Genomic DNA, 19,031 nt, shown 5'->3' on the forward strand with positions numbered 1-19,031 from the left:
TGTGTGTGTGTGTGTGTGTGTGTGTGTGTGTGTGTGTGTGTGTGTGTAGATCTATGCACTGTTATCTCAGTGTAGATTCGTGTAGCCACCACCAACAATGCAGGACAATTCCACCGCAAGGGTCTCCTCTGCTCCTCTCCTCAGACCTCTGGTCTGAGCCACCACATGTGACTGTCTTTCTCTGTGGATGGGGGATCAAGTCCCCAAGACCCTCAGGGCAGGGTAGTGGTGGCAACAACATAGCTCTGTGGCTGACCCAGGTGGGCACTGAGGGCTTGGGGGCAGCAAAGGGACATGCGTGGGATCCTCTGCTGCACAGGCCTTTCCCGAGGTCCCCAGGAGAGGCCTAAGGACAGTGGGACAGCGGGCAGCTGGAGTGGGCAGCCTGGACACCAGGGAATTCCCCACTGGTTCCTGCTGGCCTCAGAGGAGAGGCCCCGAGCCAGCCACTGGCCCAGCATCCGGTGTCACTTACAAACACAGGACAGTTGCCACCCTTGGCGGGAGAGCCAGCCCTGTGCACCCGGCCCCCAGCCACGCCAGGCACCGTCGGGGTGCCTGGCCCAGGCTTGGTGAGGGACAGGGCAGAAATAGGCACGCACTGGGGAAGCCCCAGGGACCGCAGCCCAGGTCCAAATGCAGACCGAGGCTGGGGCTGGGGAGGGACCCTTCTCACGTCGCTGGAGTTTCACTTCTATAAAATAGGAGGGCTCTCAACAGGGAAGAAAAGAAAAACCGATGGAGACCAAGATGTAACTAACTTAATGCAAGCTTGTGGTCTACACTGACGGAGCCTCCCCACACCTGCCCACCTGAGGCCCCTGCGGGTGTGTCACGGCTTTCTCCAAGGCAATGTGTGGGCTGCTCTCCCTGAATGGACAGGAGAACTGAGGCTCCATGGGGCTCCACGACCTGTCCAAGGTCACCCTGTCTGTGAGGGGTGGCGCAGGGACCATTCATTAGCCCCCTTAACGCCATTCAACAACTTAGGGGTGGAGACAGATGAAGTATCCATTTGCCAGATGGGGAAACCGAGGCTCAGAGCTGTGAAGTGACTTGTTCAAGGTCACACAGCCGGGATGTGAACCCAGGCAGTCTGGCCACAGAGCGAACCAGGAGCCTGCGTCCCTCCCCCCACCTCATCCTCACGCCTGTGTGGCCCCTATTACTGCCCCATTTGACAGGCAAGGAAACTGAGGTTCGCACAGGGGAGGCCCAATGTACAAAGGGACAGAACCAGGATTCAAACCCGGGTCCGTGGCAACCAAGCCACGCCGTCTGGGAACCCAGCCCTCCCCGGCCTGTGCTCACACGCCCCACGAGACGTCCCGCTGCCTCCCAACGGCCCCGGCGCACCCAGACCTCAGGACAAATCACTCCCTCATCCCCTCCGCTTGCAACTAAGGGCTCCTTGTGAGCTCGGGAAGCCCTTCCAACTTTCCAGTGTTTATCCCAGCTCCTCGCTGCCAGGTCCCTGGGCAAGCCTGGGCCAGTGGCGCTGATTTCAAACCAGACACGGGCGCCCAGCCAACAGCCACCGCGGTGGGAGCCGGGCGCCGGGGCAGTCGCAGCGCTGCCTGCACCTGCCCCCCCCTCGCTCCATGGCCACTGAGGCACCGGCCCCCCAAATCCCCAGGCCCCCAACCCACCCCCCGGGGCCAACACCGATGAACAGACGCCAGGAGCACCACATCCCTGGCCCTGCCCACTCCCCCGCAGGGACGCGCACAGTACGGGGGCTCCGGGAAAGCAGCACTGTGCCCCCCACGCATCGCTCCCATCCTCCCGGGCCACCTGCCTGCCCAGCACCCTTTCTGGGGCTTCAGCAACTCTGATAAGGCGTCAGGGACCACTGTGCCCCAGCCATCGCCCACCTGCCGGGGCAGAACTGGGGCGTCAGAGCACAAGCCCGTCGGCCACCAAATGGGGTCTCCGGCGCAGGTCCCGGTCCTCCTGCGATCTGTGGCCCCTGATCTCTGCCCCCTCTCCCCCCGCCGGGCGGCCGGGTCACACCACATCTCCCTGCCCACTGCCAAGCCCGGAAACTTCTCTTACCCGAGCACATGACCGGCCTCTCGCTCACGTCAGCTCCAAACACAACTTGAAGGAACTCTCCCACAAAAACAGAAAAAACAAAAAGAAAAGAAAAAGAAAGAGAAGTAGAAGGCGCCAGCACGTGGGTCAGCGGAGTCCAGACACACACACTGTCCTGCTGGCTTCCAGAGGACACGCCGTGGCCAACCTCAAACCCATCCTTCCTCCAGGGCTGACCCGGGAGAGGGGCGGCCCCGCCGAGCAGCGGTGCCGCCTTCCCGCGAGACTGCGGGCTCCCGCCCCGGCTGGGGGGGGCCCTGCAGCCGGCCCGGCCCCCCAGGCCCCCGGCCCGATGCCCCCCGTAGACGGGGTGGGCAGAGGTCCCCCAGGGACCACCCACGGGACCACCCGACCCACAGCAGGGTGAAAGCGCGGCGCTGGGCCCCAGGATCCCTGCTTGCCTCCTGCCCCTCCGGGCCTATAAACACAGGGAATTACATAAGTCCACTCCTCTCGTTGGGAAGCCAAAAGTACGAGCTTTTTCTCCTAGCCTTGGCAGTAAGTAATAATTCCTCATCGCCATGGTAACCCTGGCGGGCTTCCAGCCGACACTCCGGGAGCTGAAACACGGGGAGGCCTTTTTATAGCTCGGTAGAAAAACCTCACTGTTCACCGCTCGCAGGCGAAAGCGAGCTCCAGGCCAGCGTCTCCTCCTTAACCCGTCTCCTCCCAGCCGGACCGTCCACCCAGAGGGCAGCATGGCCGGCCCAGCCCGGACCCGGCGTGAACCCAAGCCGCTGCCCCTGTCCCTTCCCGGCCCTCCAGTCTCCAGGGTGACATGGCCACTGGGCAGGCTCTGTCTTTAATATATTTCTGCCCTTGTCATCTCAGGAAAAGCAAACCTGACCCCCTCACATTGGTATTCTGAACCAGGGTTGTACCAGTGACAGGCCCAGAGGGTAAAAAGAGACAGTCACACACACACACACACATGCACGCACGCATGCACACAGTCCAAAATGGACGGCTTGGTGGTCAGCCAGGGGTCTGAACTTTGGCTGCAACTAGCTGTGTGACTCAGAGACAGGTCTGAGCTTCTCTGGGTGTCAGTTTCCCATCTGCAGCCGGGCAGGCTCTGCTCTGCTGCCCCAGCGCTCCGAGCACCAGCGATGAGGTGTCAGGGGAAGCTCCAGAGGGATCTCCAGGCTCGCTCCCCTGCCCCCAGCAACCAGGAGTTGGGCCCAATGCTGTTTGCCTGAGACGGCATCCTGAGCGATGCCGAGGGGTCCCACGGGATACAGATGCGGGCACGGGCAGCACAGGCGGAAGGCACAGCAACTGCAAAGGTCTGGAGGCCGGATGGAGTTCGGTGTGTTGCAAAGCACAGAGAAAAATGGTGTGGCCGAGTGCAGCGGTGAAGCGGGGAGAGCATTAGAAGTCAAGGTCAGGGTGCGATGGGAGAGGAGTGGGGGAGGAACAGCATGAGAACTCTGGGCAAATCACGGAACTCCGTGGACTGGAGACCCTCCCCAGAATAATAACGACAACGACAGTTAACGGTAACACGTACTGTGTGTCCAGCGCTGTGTAAGCACTTCACATGTTAACCCAGCTGTCCTCAGGACAGCACAACAAAAGGCAGGGGCACCCAATATACAAAGAAGGAAACAGGCCCAGAGAGGTCAAGGGGCTTGCCCAAGGTCACACAGCTGGAAAGTGGCTGAGCTGAGGTTTGAACCAGGCAAATCTGGCTTGCATCAACCCTGCCATTGGGTATAGTCAGCAGGGATTCAGAGTGTTTGGGGCAGATCACATTTGTATGTGACAAAGGTCCTTGGCCACTGAACTGGCCAGGGGACTGGAATGGCCACTAGGTGACCTGTGAAGAGGCCCCCGTGGAGGCCACATGTGTGCTGACTTTCATCAGCTCATCCTCCAGCCTCTCCCAGAGTATTGTGGAAGAATTCTACAGATCTGCCTTCTTTCATAGGTGAGGAAAACAAGGCACAGAAAGACGTGAGCGACCAAAAGCTATTATTTTTAGACCAAAGATCCCACCCATCGACTTTCACCCTGACTGCCAGGAGGCCATGAAGCCCAGGAACGGGCCAAACCGGCCCCACCAAAACACGGGCAGGCGGCGGGGCCCAAAGCAGCAGGCTCAGAACACACGGGCTCCTTTTGTTCTTTTCTGTTTCTTTTGACACAGACCTGCACCCAGACTTTCTCAGAGGCCGGCCCTGGAATCAGGAGTAACACATCCCCACCAGAGCTATTTATGCTTTGGGCAGGTTGGACGCTGGGCTGCGTCATTCCGGGGTCACTTTTTGTGTCTCTCTCCTCCAAGAAGCTGGGTAGCAAATGGTTTGCTGAGTGACTCTATGAAGATGGCAAACCATCAAAAACCAGAAACAGCCCCTGGCAGCCCACTCTAGGCAGAGCCAGTCACCAAAACCAGTTTACATTCAGAATAAGTGAGTGTATGGTCGTCTGCTTAGCAAAAGAAGGCCTCGTCCCCCACGCCTCTGAGGGTGAGCACCCCTCGGTGCTCTGAAAAAACCAAGATTCGCCAACGTGTACTTCTAGGAACCTGTCTTCGGGCAAAGCTTTGGACGGTGGAAAAGATAAGTGAAGACGTTACAGGATACACTGTGATGGGGGCCACAGAAGCATGGGGTCCCCAAAAAGAGGCAGGAGGGGTCCCTAGACCAAGTGGCCCTGGGTAAGACCCCCAGCCTCTGCAGACATCAGTCTGCTCAGCTCTGAAATGGGGCACACCTGCCTGTTGTCTCTGTCAGGGTTAAGAGAAACTACATCTCTGGGGGGGCTCAAGGGACCAGAGGAGACCCACAGTCACAGCTCCCACTCAGCATCCAGCTCCAGGTGGAAGGGATCCCCACTCACTCCCTCCCCACATGGCTGCCTCCTGACCCGGCCAGGCTCCAAGATAAGGTTGGAAGCAGGGGGACTTCCCTGGTGGCGCAGTGGTTAAGAATCCGCCTGCCAATGCAGAGGACACAGGTTCGAGCCCTGGTCTGGGAAGATCCCACATGCTCCGGAGCAACTAAGCCCGTGAGCCACAACTACTGAGCCTGCGCTCTATAGCCCGTGAGCCACAACTACTGAGCCCGCGTGCTGCAACTACTGAGGCCCACGCGCCTAGAGCCCGTGAAGCCCGCGCACCGCAACGAAGAGCAGCCCCCGCTCACCGCAACTAGAGAAAGCCCGCGCGCAGCGACCAAGACCCAACGCGGCCAAAATTTAATTAATTAATTAAGTTTAAAAAAAAGGTTGGGAGCAGGGTGGGGGCTGGGGGATGAGAAAGAGAGAAGGAGCTAGAAACGTCCAGCTGTGTTTTTACCTCTTCCTCTCCTTTACTGAACCCCAGTGCTCCCAGATTTGGGCGGTGACTACCCCCTCCCTGGGCAGCCTAGGTTTCCTCATCTGAAAAGCCACTTACAAGATGATTCTGTGGATGTCCATCCGCACAATGAGAGATTCTTCAGCCATAAAAAGGAACGAAGTACGGACTCATGCTACCACGTGGACGCACCTCAAAAACATCAATGGCAAGTGCGAGAGGCCAGACACAAAAGGTCACATTTTGTATGATCCCATTTATATGAAATGTCCAGAACTGGCAAATCCAGAGAGACAAAGCCAACTGGTAGCTGCCAGGGGCTGCGAGGAGGCAGGATGGGCAGTGAGTGCTGTTGGGTTCAGAGTCCCCTTTTGGGGTGATGGAGATATTTTAGAAGTAGACAGAGGAGTTGGTTGACAGCATTGGTTTTTTTGTTTTTGTTTTCTTTGGGTTTTTGTGGTTGCACCATGCGCGTGGCATGCAGGATCTTAGTCCCCTGACCAGGGATTGAACCCATGCCCCCTGCAGTGGAAGCGCAGAGTCTTAACCACTGGACCACCAGGGAAGTCCCTGTACAATGTCTGTTTGTTCAATTATTTATTTATTTATTTATGGCTGTGTTGAGTCTTCTTTGCTGTGCACGGGCTTTCCCTTTATTTATTTATTTATTTATTTATTTATTTATTTATTTATTTATTTATGGCTGTGTTGGGTCTTCGTTGCTGTGCACGGGCTTTCCCTAGTTGCAGCGAGCGGGGACTACTCTTTATTGCAGTGCTCGGGCTTCACATTGCGGTGGCTTCTCTTGTTGCGGAGCACGGGCTCTAGGCGCGCAGGCTTCAGTAGTTGCAGCATGCGGGCTCAGTAGTTGTGGCGCACATGCAATCTTCCCAGACCAGGGCTCGAACCCGTGTCCCCTGCGTTGGCAGGTGGATTCTTAACCACTGCGCCACCAGGGAAGTCCCAACCTTGTTTACATACTAAAAAAACCCAATGAACTGTACACTTTCAAATGGTTAATTTTACGTGATGTGAAATTCGCCTCAATTCAAAATAAATAAAACGGTGGTTTGGTTGAATGGACACCATTCCAGTCCAGTTTACTGATCTTCTGAAAGCCGTGTCTACCTTTAAGAGTCCCTGACCTCAGGCCTGGAGACATCAGGCATTCAGCGAACATTTATGGAGTGCCAGTGATAGGCACTGGGCACAAAGAATAAGCAGGAACAAGACGAAGATCCCTGCCCTCGTGGGGGTAACCTGGGGAAACGTGAGGAATTCAGCCACAGATAAAGATGCAATGAAATTCAAGGAGTGACAGCAGCTAGGGACTGGTGGTTTCTGAGGTGGTGACGGCTCGACAGTGGCCTGGATGGAGTAAGAGAGACAGGCGTGGAAACTTCTCAGAGAATAGTATCCGAGCCAAGGAAACAGCCAGGGCAAAGGCCCTCAGGTAAGGCTGCATCGCACTTGGTGAGTTTCCAGGAGCAGCCAGGTGCCGGCGCAGCACGGCAGGGAAGGTCAGCCTAGGGATCGTGTAGGTCTTCAGAGTCCACAAACAGATCTTTACGTGTGATTAAAGTAAAATTCAAGGCTTCCCTGGTGGCGCAGTGGTTGAGAGTCCGCCTGCCGATGCAGGGGACGCAGGCTCGTGTCCCGGTCCCGGAAGATCCCACATGCCATGGAGAGGATGGGCCCGTGAGCCATGGCCACTGAGCCTGCGCGTCCGGAGCCTGTGCTCCACAACGGGAGAGGCCACAACGGTGAGAGGCCCGCGTACCGCAAAAAAAAACCACAAAAACAAATAAATAAATAAATAAATAAAATTCACAACTGCATTAGTTTCCTACGGCTGCTGAAACAAGTTACTACAGACTGGACAGCTTGAAGCAAGAGCAGGGTGTTCTTTCACAGTGCGGGAGGCCAGCTGCCCCAAATCAAGGTGTCAGCAGAGCTGTGTTCCCCCCAAAGGCTCCTGGGGAGGATCCTTCCTTGCATCTTCCAGCTCCTGGTGGTACCAGGCTTCCTTGGCTTGTGGCCACATCACTCCCCTCTCTGCCTCTATCTTCACATGGCCTGCTCCCCAGTGTGTCTTCTCTTATAAGGACTTTTGTCATCAGATTTAGGGCCCACCCGAATCTAGGATGATCTCATCTTAGACCATTAACTTGATCACATCTGCAAAGACCCTTTGTCCAAATGAGGTCACATTCACACGTTCCAAGTGGATATTTCTTTGGGGGACCACAACTCAAGCCACTGTCACAATCAAGACTCCCAATTCAGCAGCATCAAATGCCGGGGAACATCCCTCATCTCCTCCTCTCCTTTCCACACTGATTCCAGGGGACCAGGCTGGAAGCTGCAGGGGCAAATGCTTGAGCATCTGGAGGAAATCATCCATCCCCTCTCCCAGGGGGCCCCCTGCAGCTGGCCCTCTCCCGGCCTGAGCCAGACAAGAACAGACCCCAAAGAACCCAGACCCCCTTCCCTGAAAGACGTACCCATGAGCCACTCACAGGCAGTTGGCAGGAAAGGGGCCTCCCTGATGGGGAGCCTTTGCCCCTGAACGGAGACTTCCCCAGACCAAATGCACTGCACTTCATTACTTCTTCCAGGCACAAAAGCATCACAGTGAACCCCTTGGCAGTTGTGGTTAAAGGTAGTGACCTGTCCCTTAGGGCTGGCTTCCCATGTGCTCTTTTTATTTATTTATTTATTTTTATTTATGGCTGTGCGCAGGCTTTCTCTAGTTGCTGCGAGCGGGGGCTACTCTTCACTGCGGTGCGCAGGCTTCTCATCGTGATGGCTTCTCTCGTTGCGGAGCACGGGCTCTAGGCGCGCGGGCTTCAGTAGTTGTGGCATGCGGGCTCAGTAGTTGTGGCGCACGGGCTTAGCTGCTCCGCGGCACATGGGATCCTCCCAGACCGGGCCTCGAACCCATGTTCCCTGCATTGGCGGGAGGATTCTTAACCACTGCACCACCAGGGAAGTCCCTCTTTTTATTTGAAAAAGGTGCCGCTCCCACCCCCAGCAGCTGTGAGCTGGCTGCAGGCAGGGCTAATTGCTCACATCGAATGGCAGTGCCATCCTGCAGCCAAGGGCACAGAGCAACTGGCAACAATGGCTGGGGCAGGGGAGCCCACGCCTGGGCAGCAGAGGAAGGAGGAGGTGTCCAGAAAAGCTCCTGGCCACCACCAGCCAGATGCCGGAACCCAACCCAGGAAGAACAAATGACCCCAGACCAGGGACACACACTCGCAATGTGCCAGGCACTGGGGGGAACAGGTGTCACACCTGTGTGCTCCTCGATGCCTCACAGCAATCCCACGGGGTGTTATCATCCCCATTTTACAGATGGGGAAACGAAGGAACAGAGAGGTGAAGTGACTTGCCCGAGGACACACAGCTAGTAGTGGCAAAGTCAGGATTTGAACACGGGGCGGGGGGGGGGTGATGCCCAAATCTACATCACTAACCACTAGGGTTTACTATCTCTCAGAACACGCTGAGCTCCTCTGGAGGGCTCTGGGAGAAATTCTGCAGCCTCAGGCCTCCACCTTTGGAAATGGTGTCTCTCTGGAGGCATTAAACGTGAATTCTCAAGTCTTGGGACCATCTGTGACATTCCCTGGACCGGTCTGCCCAGATCACGGAGGTCAAAATATTTTGAGATGAAAGTCACAGCTAAGAACAGAGGCCACAGAATGATGACAGCCAGCTGTGGCCAACAGGGAAGCTCTTTCTGGCACACATAATGTTTTTTTTAAAATTAGGACATTGCTTATAAAATCCAGATTTCCAGCTTCTCTTGGAAAAAAATCAGAATATCCAGCATGCCAGTTAGCCACAATCCCCACCCCTCCCTTTTGCCTCATTCCTTTTCCTCAGACTGCGTCTGAGTTTGGGACACTCCTTTCCCTCGCCTTGGCCACCCCCCGCCCCCAGTGTTAAAAATAGCTGAACAACCACTGAAGGCCTCACTTGGCAAGGAAGTGGCAAAGAGAAACGAGTACCATTCTTGGGGCTGCAGGTGACTCTCCCTCCCCCCTGGCTTGCTGTGCTGGTGGCATGAACCTGCCTGAGAAGAAGGCCCACACAGAAGGAAGCAGAGCTGAGACAGAGCCAGCTCTCCAAGGTGTGCTTTGAGCCCCTGGATCCAGCCATGCCTGAACTTGTCCTACCCTGGACTTTGCCATTAGGAGCTCCCATCAGTTCCTCCTTGTGGCCTAAACCTGAATGTGTCTCCACCACAACTCAGGAGCCCTAACTAATCACCCTCAGGTCTCGCCTCAATTGATACTTGTCCAAAGAAGCCCGTCCTGACCACAGGCAAATTCGAAACTTGTTACGTTCCAGTGATACAGCCTGAACTCTGGCCACATGACCCTTACTGCTTAACTGACCCTCTCCCTCTGGACACTAAACTCCTCAAAGGCACGAACCATGCCTGAATTCCATCACTCTGACCCCAGCGGCCTACAAACATCCAGAACATTCCAGTGCCCAATAAATGTAAATTAATCAACCAGCAAAAGAACAAACGGGAGAAACAAAAGCCACTAAACTTGATTTCTGCCTTAAATGTGGTAAAGGACCCAACCCCTGAGGTCTATAGAACAGCCTCAGATCCAGAGAACTACTCCTGCTGCCCCTGGCTCTCAACATTCCTGAAACATCATGACCCCAGGGCCTTTGCACATGCTGTTCCCCCACACACACACACACACACACACCCCTAGCTGGCTCATCCCTCTTCCTTGCATAGGTCTGGTTCCTTCTTATGGTCCAGGTCTCAGTTCAACTGCCACCTCCTCAGAGACCACCCTTGATTCCTCTACCTAAGACGAGCCCCCCAGAAAGCAGGGTCGTCCCACCCTGCGTTATTCCACAACCAGCATTTCCCTGCCTTGCAGTAGCATGTTTGTTTATTGTACTGCCCATCTCCCCATTAGTCTGTGGGATCCACAAGGCGAGGCCCTGGTGTCTTGTTTGCTGTGTATCACACCCCACTCCCAGGAGGCCATGGGGACACCAGGCTGGCTGCAAGGAGGCAGGAAGCAGACCCTCATGTCCTGACCAGTCCTGACCAGCCCAGAGCAGCTGTTGCATGCCTGAGGGCCCTATGTTACACGGGGAGGCTGGCCCACCGCCGGTGCAGCGCTGCCAAGGGACTCATTCTGGCTCCAGGCTCAGGGAGGGCTGCAGGTGGTGCCTGCAGACCCCATAATCAACAGCAGGTGCTGTGGAGTCAAGCTTCCTGGGTTCAAATCCCAGTTCTGCCAGCTGCCAGCTGTGTGACCTTGGAGAAGCCACTTAACCTCTCTGCGCCCACAGCATCCTTACATACAAAATGGGGATGATAATACTAGCCCCTACCTCGTAGGGCTGCCTCAGGAAGTACATTAGTGAATGTACATGATACGTTTAGAACACAGCCTGGCATAGAGTAAATGTGCAGGAATCATTAGAAATTACAGGGTTAATAATAATGATAATGGCAAACTCTCACATAGCACTAAGGCAAGCAAGAAGTCAGGAAATGTTGGCTTGGGTAATAAATGCAGTATTTGCTCTGTGCCTGGTTCTGTTTGAAGTGCTTTACGCAGGAGTTCCTACAAGGTATGTTTGTTATTATTCATTCAATGTGCTTGTTCCAGCTCTTCCAGGCAGCCTCCCCGGATTGCTCCAACCCTCAGGAGCAACAGGGACACACACAATTCCTCATGTGAGTCCGTCCTCAACTCCCCTCTCCGTCCCAGGCTACAGGGAGGGGCAGAAGAGCCCCCAAACCCCATGAGACTGAAGTCAGCACAAGGGTGTACATGCCCCACACCAGCCCAAGCTGCAGCCCCTGCTGACTCCCAAAAATGCAGGCCCCATCGGGCACCCCAGAAAGTGAAACATGCTCCCTCACTGCAGTCTGCAGTGGGGCAACTCCTGGTGGAGGCCTGGGCATCCCAAGGGCATCCCAAGGGCTCAGGCCCCACTGCCCCTGCCAGGGTCAGATGTCTGAGACACAGGGCACACCGTGAAAGAGGCAGTGACTTTGGCTGGGGGTCTGGGGTCTGCGTAGACGGCGTGTGAGAACGATACTGCCCCTCCAGCCACTGCCATCCTTTCTGTCCCCTAAATGATATGGGTGCAGCTGGTCTCCTGGCCACCCAGCACAGCAAGGACCCCAGCGAAGCTAGCCTTTGGCATGCACAGGCCCTTCACTTCTCGGACAGGAGAGGCAGACCCCTCCATGCCGGGGACCTGATGTGGCCCCAAACCAGGTGGTAAGAGCTGGTTAGAATGCCGGCCCCAGCACCCACCTGCTGTGTGACCTCACTCAAGTCCCTCCACCTCACTGAGCCTCAGTTTCCTCATCTGGAAAATGGGTCTAACGATCATTATCACAGGCAGGACAACGAGTGTCCAAAGAGACAGCAAATCAAAGTCACAAAAAAAGAAAGAGAAGATCTAGAAAGAGGCTATTTTAATTTCTGCAAATGGGCTTTTGCTTTGTCATTAAATGAAACAAAATTTTATTTCCTGGTTCAGAATGGTTTCTGTTTGGATTTACGGCAGTCCTGGAAGGAATGAGCTGATCTTTTCAGCATTTAAGCCTCTGGGTGCCTTGAGCCACCCTAAGTTAGCATCTCCCTCAAAGGGCACACGCTCAGCAGAGACAGCGCTCCAGGTAACCCACACAAGAGGACCTGGAGGCTAAGTCAGAAGACCTGGAAGGATGCGGGCTCTGGGGCAGACAGACTGGGTTCGAAACTCACTGGTTGTGTGACCTCAGGCAAGTCACTTAAGCTCTTTGCTCCTCAGTTTCTTCATCTGTAAAGTAGGAATGACAACGATCCCTACTTCACAGGGGGGTTGGAAGATTATATAAACTATAACAGGTAAAGTGCAACGTGATTACTGTGATAAACGCTGTTACTGTTATTGCTATCATTTGCTGCAATTTCAAAAGGTTTAGAAACCCAACTGCAGGATAAAGACAAGTCCACCGGGATCCCTGGTGTCTGGGGGACCACCACCACCCAGCTCTCACTGGGAGCCCAGAAAGGCAGCGCCTCCCTCCTCCCTCCAGCTGGGGGCAGGGATTCCTATCAGACGGAAAGAGATACATGTCAGAGCTGAAGATTAAAAACAAGTACAATTATCGGGCAGGCATCCATCCATAATTATGAATTTGATGTAATTAGGCACCCCACTAACTTCATTACTTATTTATTTACGGGATTGCTTATTTAATTTACAGTCCTCCTTCTCTGAAAAGTCATCTTGGCTAACACCCCTCGGGCGAGGGAGGAGGGGACCCCCTCCTCTGTCCCTACCCCCACTCCCCATGCTCCTGCCTCGCCCCAAAATACCTCCCCAGAAGACCTCCGTGACTGAGACGCAAAGCCTGACATTCACTCAACAGTGCTCAGTGCCAGCCTGGAAGGTGGAAGGTGCAAAACATCCTTTACACCTTCATCTCTCCAGCAGAGGAAACCCAGGGGGAAGAAGGGTGATTCTAGGCACCGCCACCCTGTCACCAATTCCTGACGTGACCCTCTGGACCAGCGAGCACATCGGTGCACCCAGTGGGGCTGGTACTTCCCAGCTTGGAGAAGGAGAAAGCACCCAGCTCTCGCCAAATGACCTTTGATAAGTCACCTGACTTCTCAGACCCTCACTTTCCTCAACTGTCAGATGGGATTATTAAGAACAACACTCACAAGCTAGCTAACCCTAAAACCCCCAACTGCTGCTAGTTATTGCTACCCTGTGGCCTCAGCCAATGCAATAAGGCAAGAAAAAGCAAAGTGGTTTAAAGACTTTCTAGCTTCATTCATTAATAGCCAAGAACTAGAAGCAACCTAAAGGTCCATCAGCTCATGAACTGATAAACAAATGGAATCATATATGCACACAATGACAAGTGAATCTCAAAAACTTCACGCAGAGTGAAAGAACCCAAACACCAAAAAGTACACTTTATGATAATTTTATTATGAAAACCTAGAAGATTCTATAACCTCTATGACAGCAGATCAGTGGTTGCTTCTGGTGCAGGGTGGGTGGAGATTCTTTTGGGGGTGATGGAGACACTCTACAACCTGATGGTGGTGGTTATAGGAATGTTTACATTTGTCAAAACTCACGGAAATGAACCCTTAAAATGGGTGTATCTTATTACAGGTTAATTACATCTCAATAGGCTTTTTTTTTTTTTAACTATAACAGAAGAATATATACATATATTATTAACACCACTAACTCCAATCCCCATGCCCAGGTCAGGTCTGCTGGTTCCTTCACTGCCCCTCAAGTTCCCCCAAAGCCCCTGATTTATGAGCCCTGGACAAGTCAGGTAAGGACTGAATCCCAGATTTAGCCCTTCCTTCCTGGGTCATTTAGGGCAAATCACTTTGCCTCTCTGCCTGTCATCTACAAAAGCAGGGTTATAAGTAGCATGGTCCTTGGGGAGTTACTGTACACTAAAATGAACCAAGGTAAAACTACCTGCTGCAGGCTCCGGCATACAGCAGGGGCCTCGTTACTGCTGCTGCTAAATGATGAACGGGCAAGCTCCAGGCCCAGTGTGGACAGGGCTGGCCAGGCTTCTTGTCCCCCCACCATACATAAGCCCCCGGCCACAAGACTCCCAGCCTGGGTAGCTGCCTCCACCACTGAAGGGTCCAGACTGCCAGGGTTCCAGCATTTAACTGATGCCTGCTGTCCAGGACAGGACAAGTCTCCTTGACTCCACCCAACTCACTCCTCCCGGGAGAGCGGACACAAAAGGATGAGGGCCCTGTGGAGAGGAGCTGGCCCTGAGGGCAGGACAGTATGCCCTAGAGGTCACTTGGGGACAGGAGCTGGCCGGCAGAGAAGACATCCTGATGGAGAAGGGGCGTCCTGGCAGTCAGGCCATCACATATACACCAACTGGGGCAGGACAGGGTCACCCCAGAGCCCACTCATTTACGTAAGGAAAAAGACAATAGGAAAAGGACGGCAGGGAGGGGGCTTCAGGGACTGAGGGGCTCTGTGCCAGCTCCCATGCGCCTGTCTGAAGGCGGCTGCTGCTGCCCTGGGAGTGATGGAGCAGGTAGGCAGCGCCTGGCAGCCATGGCAGGAGGGGCATCCCTCGGGCCCGATTAGAGGGCCAGCCGCAGACAGACGCGCTCAACTGTCAGCCTCGTCCTCCCAGCCCGCCATCAGAGGCACCATTAATTGCTGTCATTTGAGGGTGGCCTGTGGGGAGAAGGAGGGGGGCTGCGGGAAGGGGAGGGGAAGGAAAAAGAAGGAGGAGGGAGAGGTGGGGGATGCAGGGAGGAGGGGAAGTGGGGGGAAGGAGGGGGAAGGACAGCTTGCCCAGGGCTGAGCATCCTGAGCTGGAAGGAGAGAGAACCACCCATACATTCTCCTCCTCCACCCAATGAAGGGACCAGCGTCCCCCCAACTAGGGGCAGAGCTCGTCGACCCACTGCCCAGGTGGGGCAAATAGAGTCCAGAGAGGTGTGATTCTGCCCATCCCAGCCCTGTGAACGTCCCCCGCCGTCCCCAGGGGATCCGCCGCCCCCCTCCCATCCACCTTCAGCCTCCACCCACCCCCAACCCCTCCCCCCTCCTCTCTTTGCTACCAGGCACCATGCTGGGAGAGGTTCAAGGCTGGGGCAAACCCCACTTTCCCACGGTGCCCCGCACTCACACAGCTCCCCCGCCCGGGATACCCAGCGCTCTCCTCCACCACCTCCACCACCGCAGGGTCAAAGCCTACACGCCACCTCCTCCCAGGACCGCCACCCTCACAAAAGATTCTGGAGCTGGGCTCCCTCTGCCACTTGCACACAGGGGACGTCACATCACCTCCCTGTGCCTCCATTTCCTCATCTGTAGAATGGGCATAAGGACAGTGCAGTGTTGAAGTGTTTGCTGCTGTTACATGATCACCCAGGACTTCTGTCCTCCTCGACCCGCACACGTCTCCCCTTCTGCCTCTTACTGTGGTTCTTTCTCAGAAGTGCCTGCTCCCCTGCCCCTGACTCCGGGCCCACCAGACCCAGCCCAGCCACCCCCCCAAGATGAGGAGGGTCTCAAAAGGCCTCCCATGTGGGGTCCATATTGTGCCTCTGCCTTCAGGAGGGGAACCCAAAGCATCTGCCCGGCCTCCATGCCCCCCGGTGGTCCCGCTGCCAGACGCCCCTGCCTGTCCCCAGACAGGCCTTGTCTCTGGGCTGAGGAGCCCCTTGGGTCCTGCCAGGGGGCTCTCCTCAGAGCACTGGAGTCCTCGGCAGGGGGAGGGACCCCCTCCGCCCCCTCCCCCGTCTGTCTGCCTCGGCCTCCCTCAGACGTGATGGATCGCCCCAGAGGAGGAAACTAAGTGCTTGCAGACAAAAAGCCCTTTTATCGTCCTCGGGTGGGCCACTGGAGTGACAAGCGGATAACAGCCACAGGAGGAAGGCTCTCCGTTAGGTCTGCGGTGCAGATGGATGGAGGACCGAGAGGCGGAGGAGAAGGAGGGACGATCACCCCAGGCAAGGCCGCCTTCCTTCCAACTTCCAAGGCACCGAGAACGCCAGGTAGAAAACCCGGCTGGGCTGATCACTCTGGGGGGACCACCACCGGTGTCCCCCATGTTCCAAGATAAAACCCATCTCTGTGGGGCCCAGGGCCTGGCTCAGGAAGCAGGCAACCTCCAAGGCTGTCCCTCCCTCCTGCCTACTGGGGGCCCCCAAAGGCTCAGGAACAAAGGAGCAAGGTCTGACTCATGCAGACTCCTGCAATCCAGGAGGCCCATTCCACACAGCCTCAGGGGCTTTGCACGGGCTGTTCCCTCTGCCTGGGAAACCCTTCCTCCAGAGACCTGCAGGCTCCCTTGCCTCCTCCTGCAGGTCTTTGCTCAAATGCCACCTTCTCAGGGAGGCCCACCCTGACCCCCCCATTTGAAACTGCAACCCCCCAGATCACCCACACACTCCCCAAACCCCCTCTCTGCTGGTTCTTCACCCCAGCGCTCCCCACCGAAGGGCACACTACGTATCTGACTTGTGAACTGTCTGCCTCACCCAGGGAGGACGGGATTCTTGTCCAGCTTATTCCCAGCTCTATCTCCAGCACCCAGAAAAGGGCCCAGCACACAGTAGGTGCTTTAGAAAGAATCGTTCAATGAATGAAGAAAATTAAAACCTCCCAATAGCAGCCAGTCCTGAGCCAGGACGTGCCCAGTAGTGCCCTCAGCAATCCTTGGAGGACAAGCATTTGACAGATGAGGAAGCCAAGGCACGGAAGTGTCTCAGCTCCCCTGGGATTTGCACCCAGGTCTGCAGGAGGCCCGCCCACTGCAGAACCACCCCAGAGACCCAGGACGCCAGTCCACGGCTGGGTGTCACAGACAAGGACTGAAACCCGCCCCTAACCTGCTTCTCGGCGCTGCAGCCTCAGGGAGGCCCCTTCCTATCTCTCAGTCTCAGTTTGCCCCTCTGCAAAATGGGGTTGCACAGGTAACCACCTCCCCCCACTGTCCCTCCCAGGACGCTGCCCTGCAGTCGCTACCGCACTGGTGTGGCCCTGATGAGGGAACAGCAGTCAGAAGTGCTAAGCAGAGAGCGCCAGATCTTGACCCCATCGCGGACGCCAAGGGTTGGGCTGGGGGCTCCTCAGACCCTCCTCCGGCCTTCCTTGGGGCCAGGCCTGGCTGACAACCCTTCCCAGCCCTAGAAGAACAGCTCAGTCGGTAAGAGGTAAAGAAAGATGCTGGAAGCGCTGAGTGAGCGCTTCCTACCTACTAAGCACTGGTGCTCGCAGCAGCCCACGCCCCACGTCCCGAGCCCCAGCAGCTGAACAGTGCTCGGTGACACAGAGCCAGGAAGGGGTCAAGCTGTCATTCGCGGGGGGCCAGTGCCTGCGCCCCAGCAGCTGCACCCACTGACGAGCCCTTCCTCACTGGCACGGACAGGGGCTAGGCACCCCACATGCCCTCCAGATGGGTTTCCACTGCTTCCCCAAATGGCCTGACTCTCCAGAAGCCTGGGGGGTGGGGGGTGGGGGTGGGGCATTTCCTCACCACGCCCACAGGGGCGTCTCTGGCCACATGACTGCCTCTCCCTGGCCTGGGTCAGCTGGTCACCCTGTCCCCGCGGGGCAAGGACAAGACACAGGGAGGGGACCCGCAGATTCAGCTCCCTCCTCTGCCAGGGCTCCCGGCTGCTTCAACAAAAATACAGAAACCAAAAATCTCAGCAACGGATCACCAGCTCTGTGGGGGGATTTGATTCCATCCCCATCTTACAGATGGGGAAACTGAGGCACTGGGTGGCTCGGGACCCTGCCCAAGGTCATGCAAATCACAAGCGGCAGACAGAGATATGCACTCAGGCAACCAGGCTCCAGGGTCCCCGCCTGGGACCACTTGCCTCTCCTGGTTGAAAAGAACATAAAATAAAAGATGCCTCCCTCTACCACCAGCCAGGCCAGTACCTGAATCCCCTCCTCCAAGCCTGTGCTGGGAATTCCATGGCGCTCTCACTGCTGGGGCCCGGGTTTGATCCCTGGTCGGGGAACTAAGACTCCACAAGCCGCACCACATGGCCAAAAAAACAAAACAAAAACAAACAAACAAAAAACAAACAAGCCTGTGCCCACCCCACTGACCCTCACCTGGACTGCCTTCCCTCCCCCTGACACCCCTAACTCTGCCAGTGCCCCTAGGACCGCTCTCCACTCCCCCGATAGAGAAGCTTTCTGGGGAGACCCCTGCCGTCAGATGTACCAGGTCGGCAGGGGGACAGGGAGGGCAGTGGGCACAGACCAGCCCCACAGGGGCCTCAGTCTGCTTGGCTGCAAAATGGGTGCATTGGGGAGGAATCTGCCAGGTTCCCTGGGAGAGTCAAAGAATTAGCCCCCGCTCTTTGCTTCCAGCTGAGACGTGGCACAGGTGACCCACCTGTGCGTCGGTTTCCCCTTTTATAAAATGAGGATAACAGCCCATTTTGGAGCACCGCTGTGAGGGGCACAAGACACAGTGACGTGAAAAGCACTGTGGTGATGGGCTTTTGAGCAGCTCCTCTGTGCCAGGCGCTGCTCCCTATCAGCTCATTTAATTGTCGCAGCAACCCTACGAGGGGACACTCATTACCCCAGTTTACAGACAGGGAAATGGAGGCACAGGGAGATGAGTGACTTGTCCTGGGCGCCCAGCATGAAAGTGGCAGTGCCGGGACTGGAACCCCAGCTCCCCTGCTGGGCACGGCGACCACGGTGGCACACAGGTGTCTGGCTCGAGGGCCTCCTCCAACGTCCAACATCCCAACTCGAGGGCCAGCACACAGGCTCCACCCTCTCTGAGCCTGCAGCCCACCATCGGGTCACAGAAGCAATGTGGCCATGAACCCCAGAGACAGAGAAAACCCACTGTCACACAGCTGCACTGCTGGGACAACCCCTTCTCCCAGGCACCATCTGTACATCAATGCACTCGACCAGAAAATACCCCATCCCGGGGGAACCCACAACCTCCACACTGCTGCCCAGACCCTACCCCACAAGGCCACACAGAGCCCACCACCACATCCGCCAACAGAACCTGGCACCCCAGCAACTGCCGACCCCCTGTCCACGAGAAGGTCCCAGCAACACGAACCCGCTG

General features: G+C 56.1%; 1 protein-coding gene across 29 annotated transcripts in view; it reads right to left on the bottom strand.

Moving 5' to 3' along the window:
* Window positions 1-19,031, bottom strand: part of NCOR2 (nuclear receptor corepressor 2) — a 222,291-nt gene that overhangs the window by 173,125 nt on the left and 30,135 nt on the right. The window contains exon 1 of one of the 29 annotated variants that reach the window (XM_027125071.1): window positions 2,056-2,383. The exons of the other annotated variants lie outside the window; for them this stretch is intronic. The gene's annotated coding sequence lies outside the window, so the exon portion shown is untranslated. Of the gene's footprint in view, window positions 1-2,055; window positions 2,384-19,031 lie in introns of those variants that run through there. 29 annotated transcript variants of the gene reach the window in all.

The sequence above is a fragment of the Aethalodelphis obliquidens genome, unplaced genomic scaffold (assembly GCF_003676395.1).
Source record: "Aethalodelphis obliquidens isolate GAN/ISIS:26980383/991018 unplaced genomic scaffold, ASM367639v1 scaffold28, whole genome shotgun sequence".
NCBI lineage: Eukaryota > Metazoa > Chordata > Mammalia > Artiodactyla > Delphinidae > Aethalodelphis > Aethalodelphis obliquidens.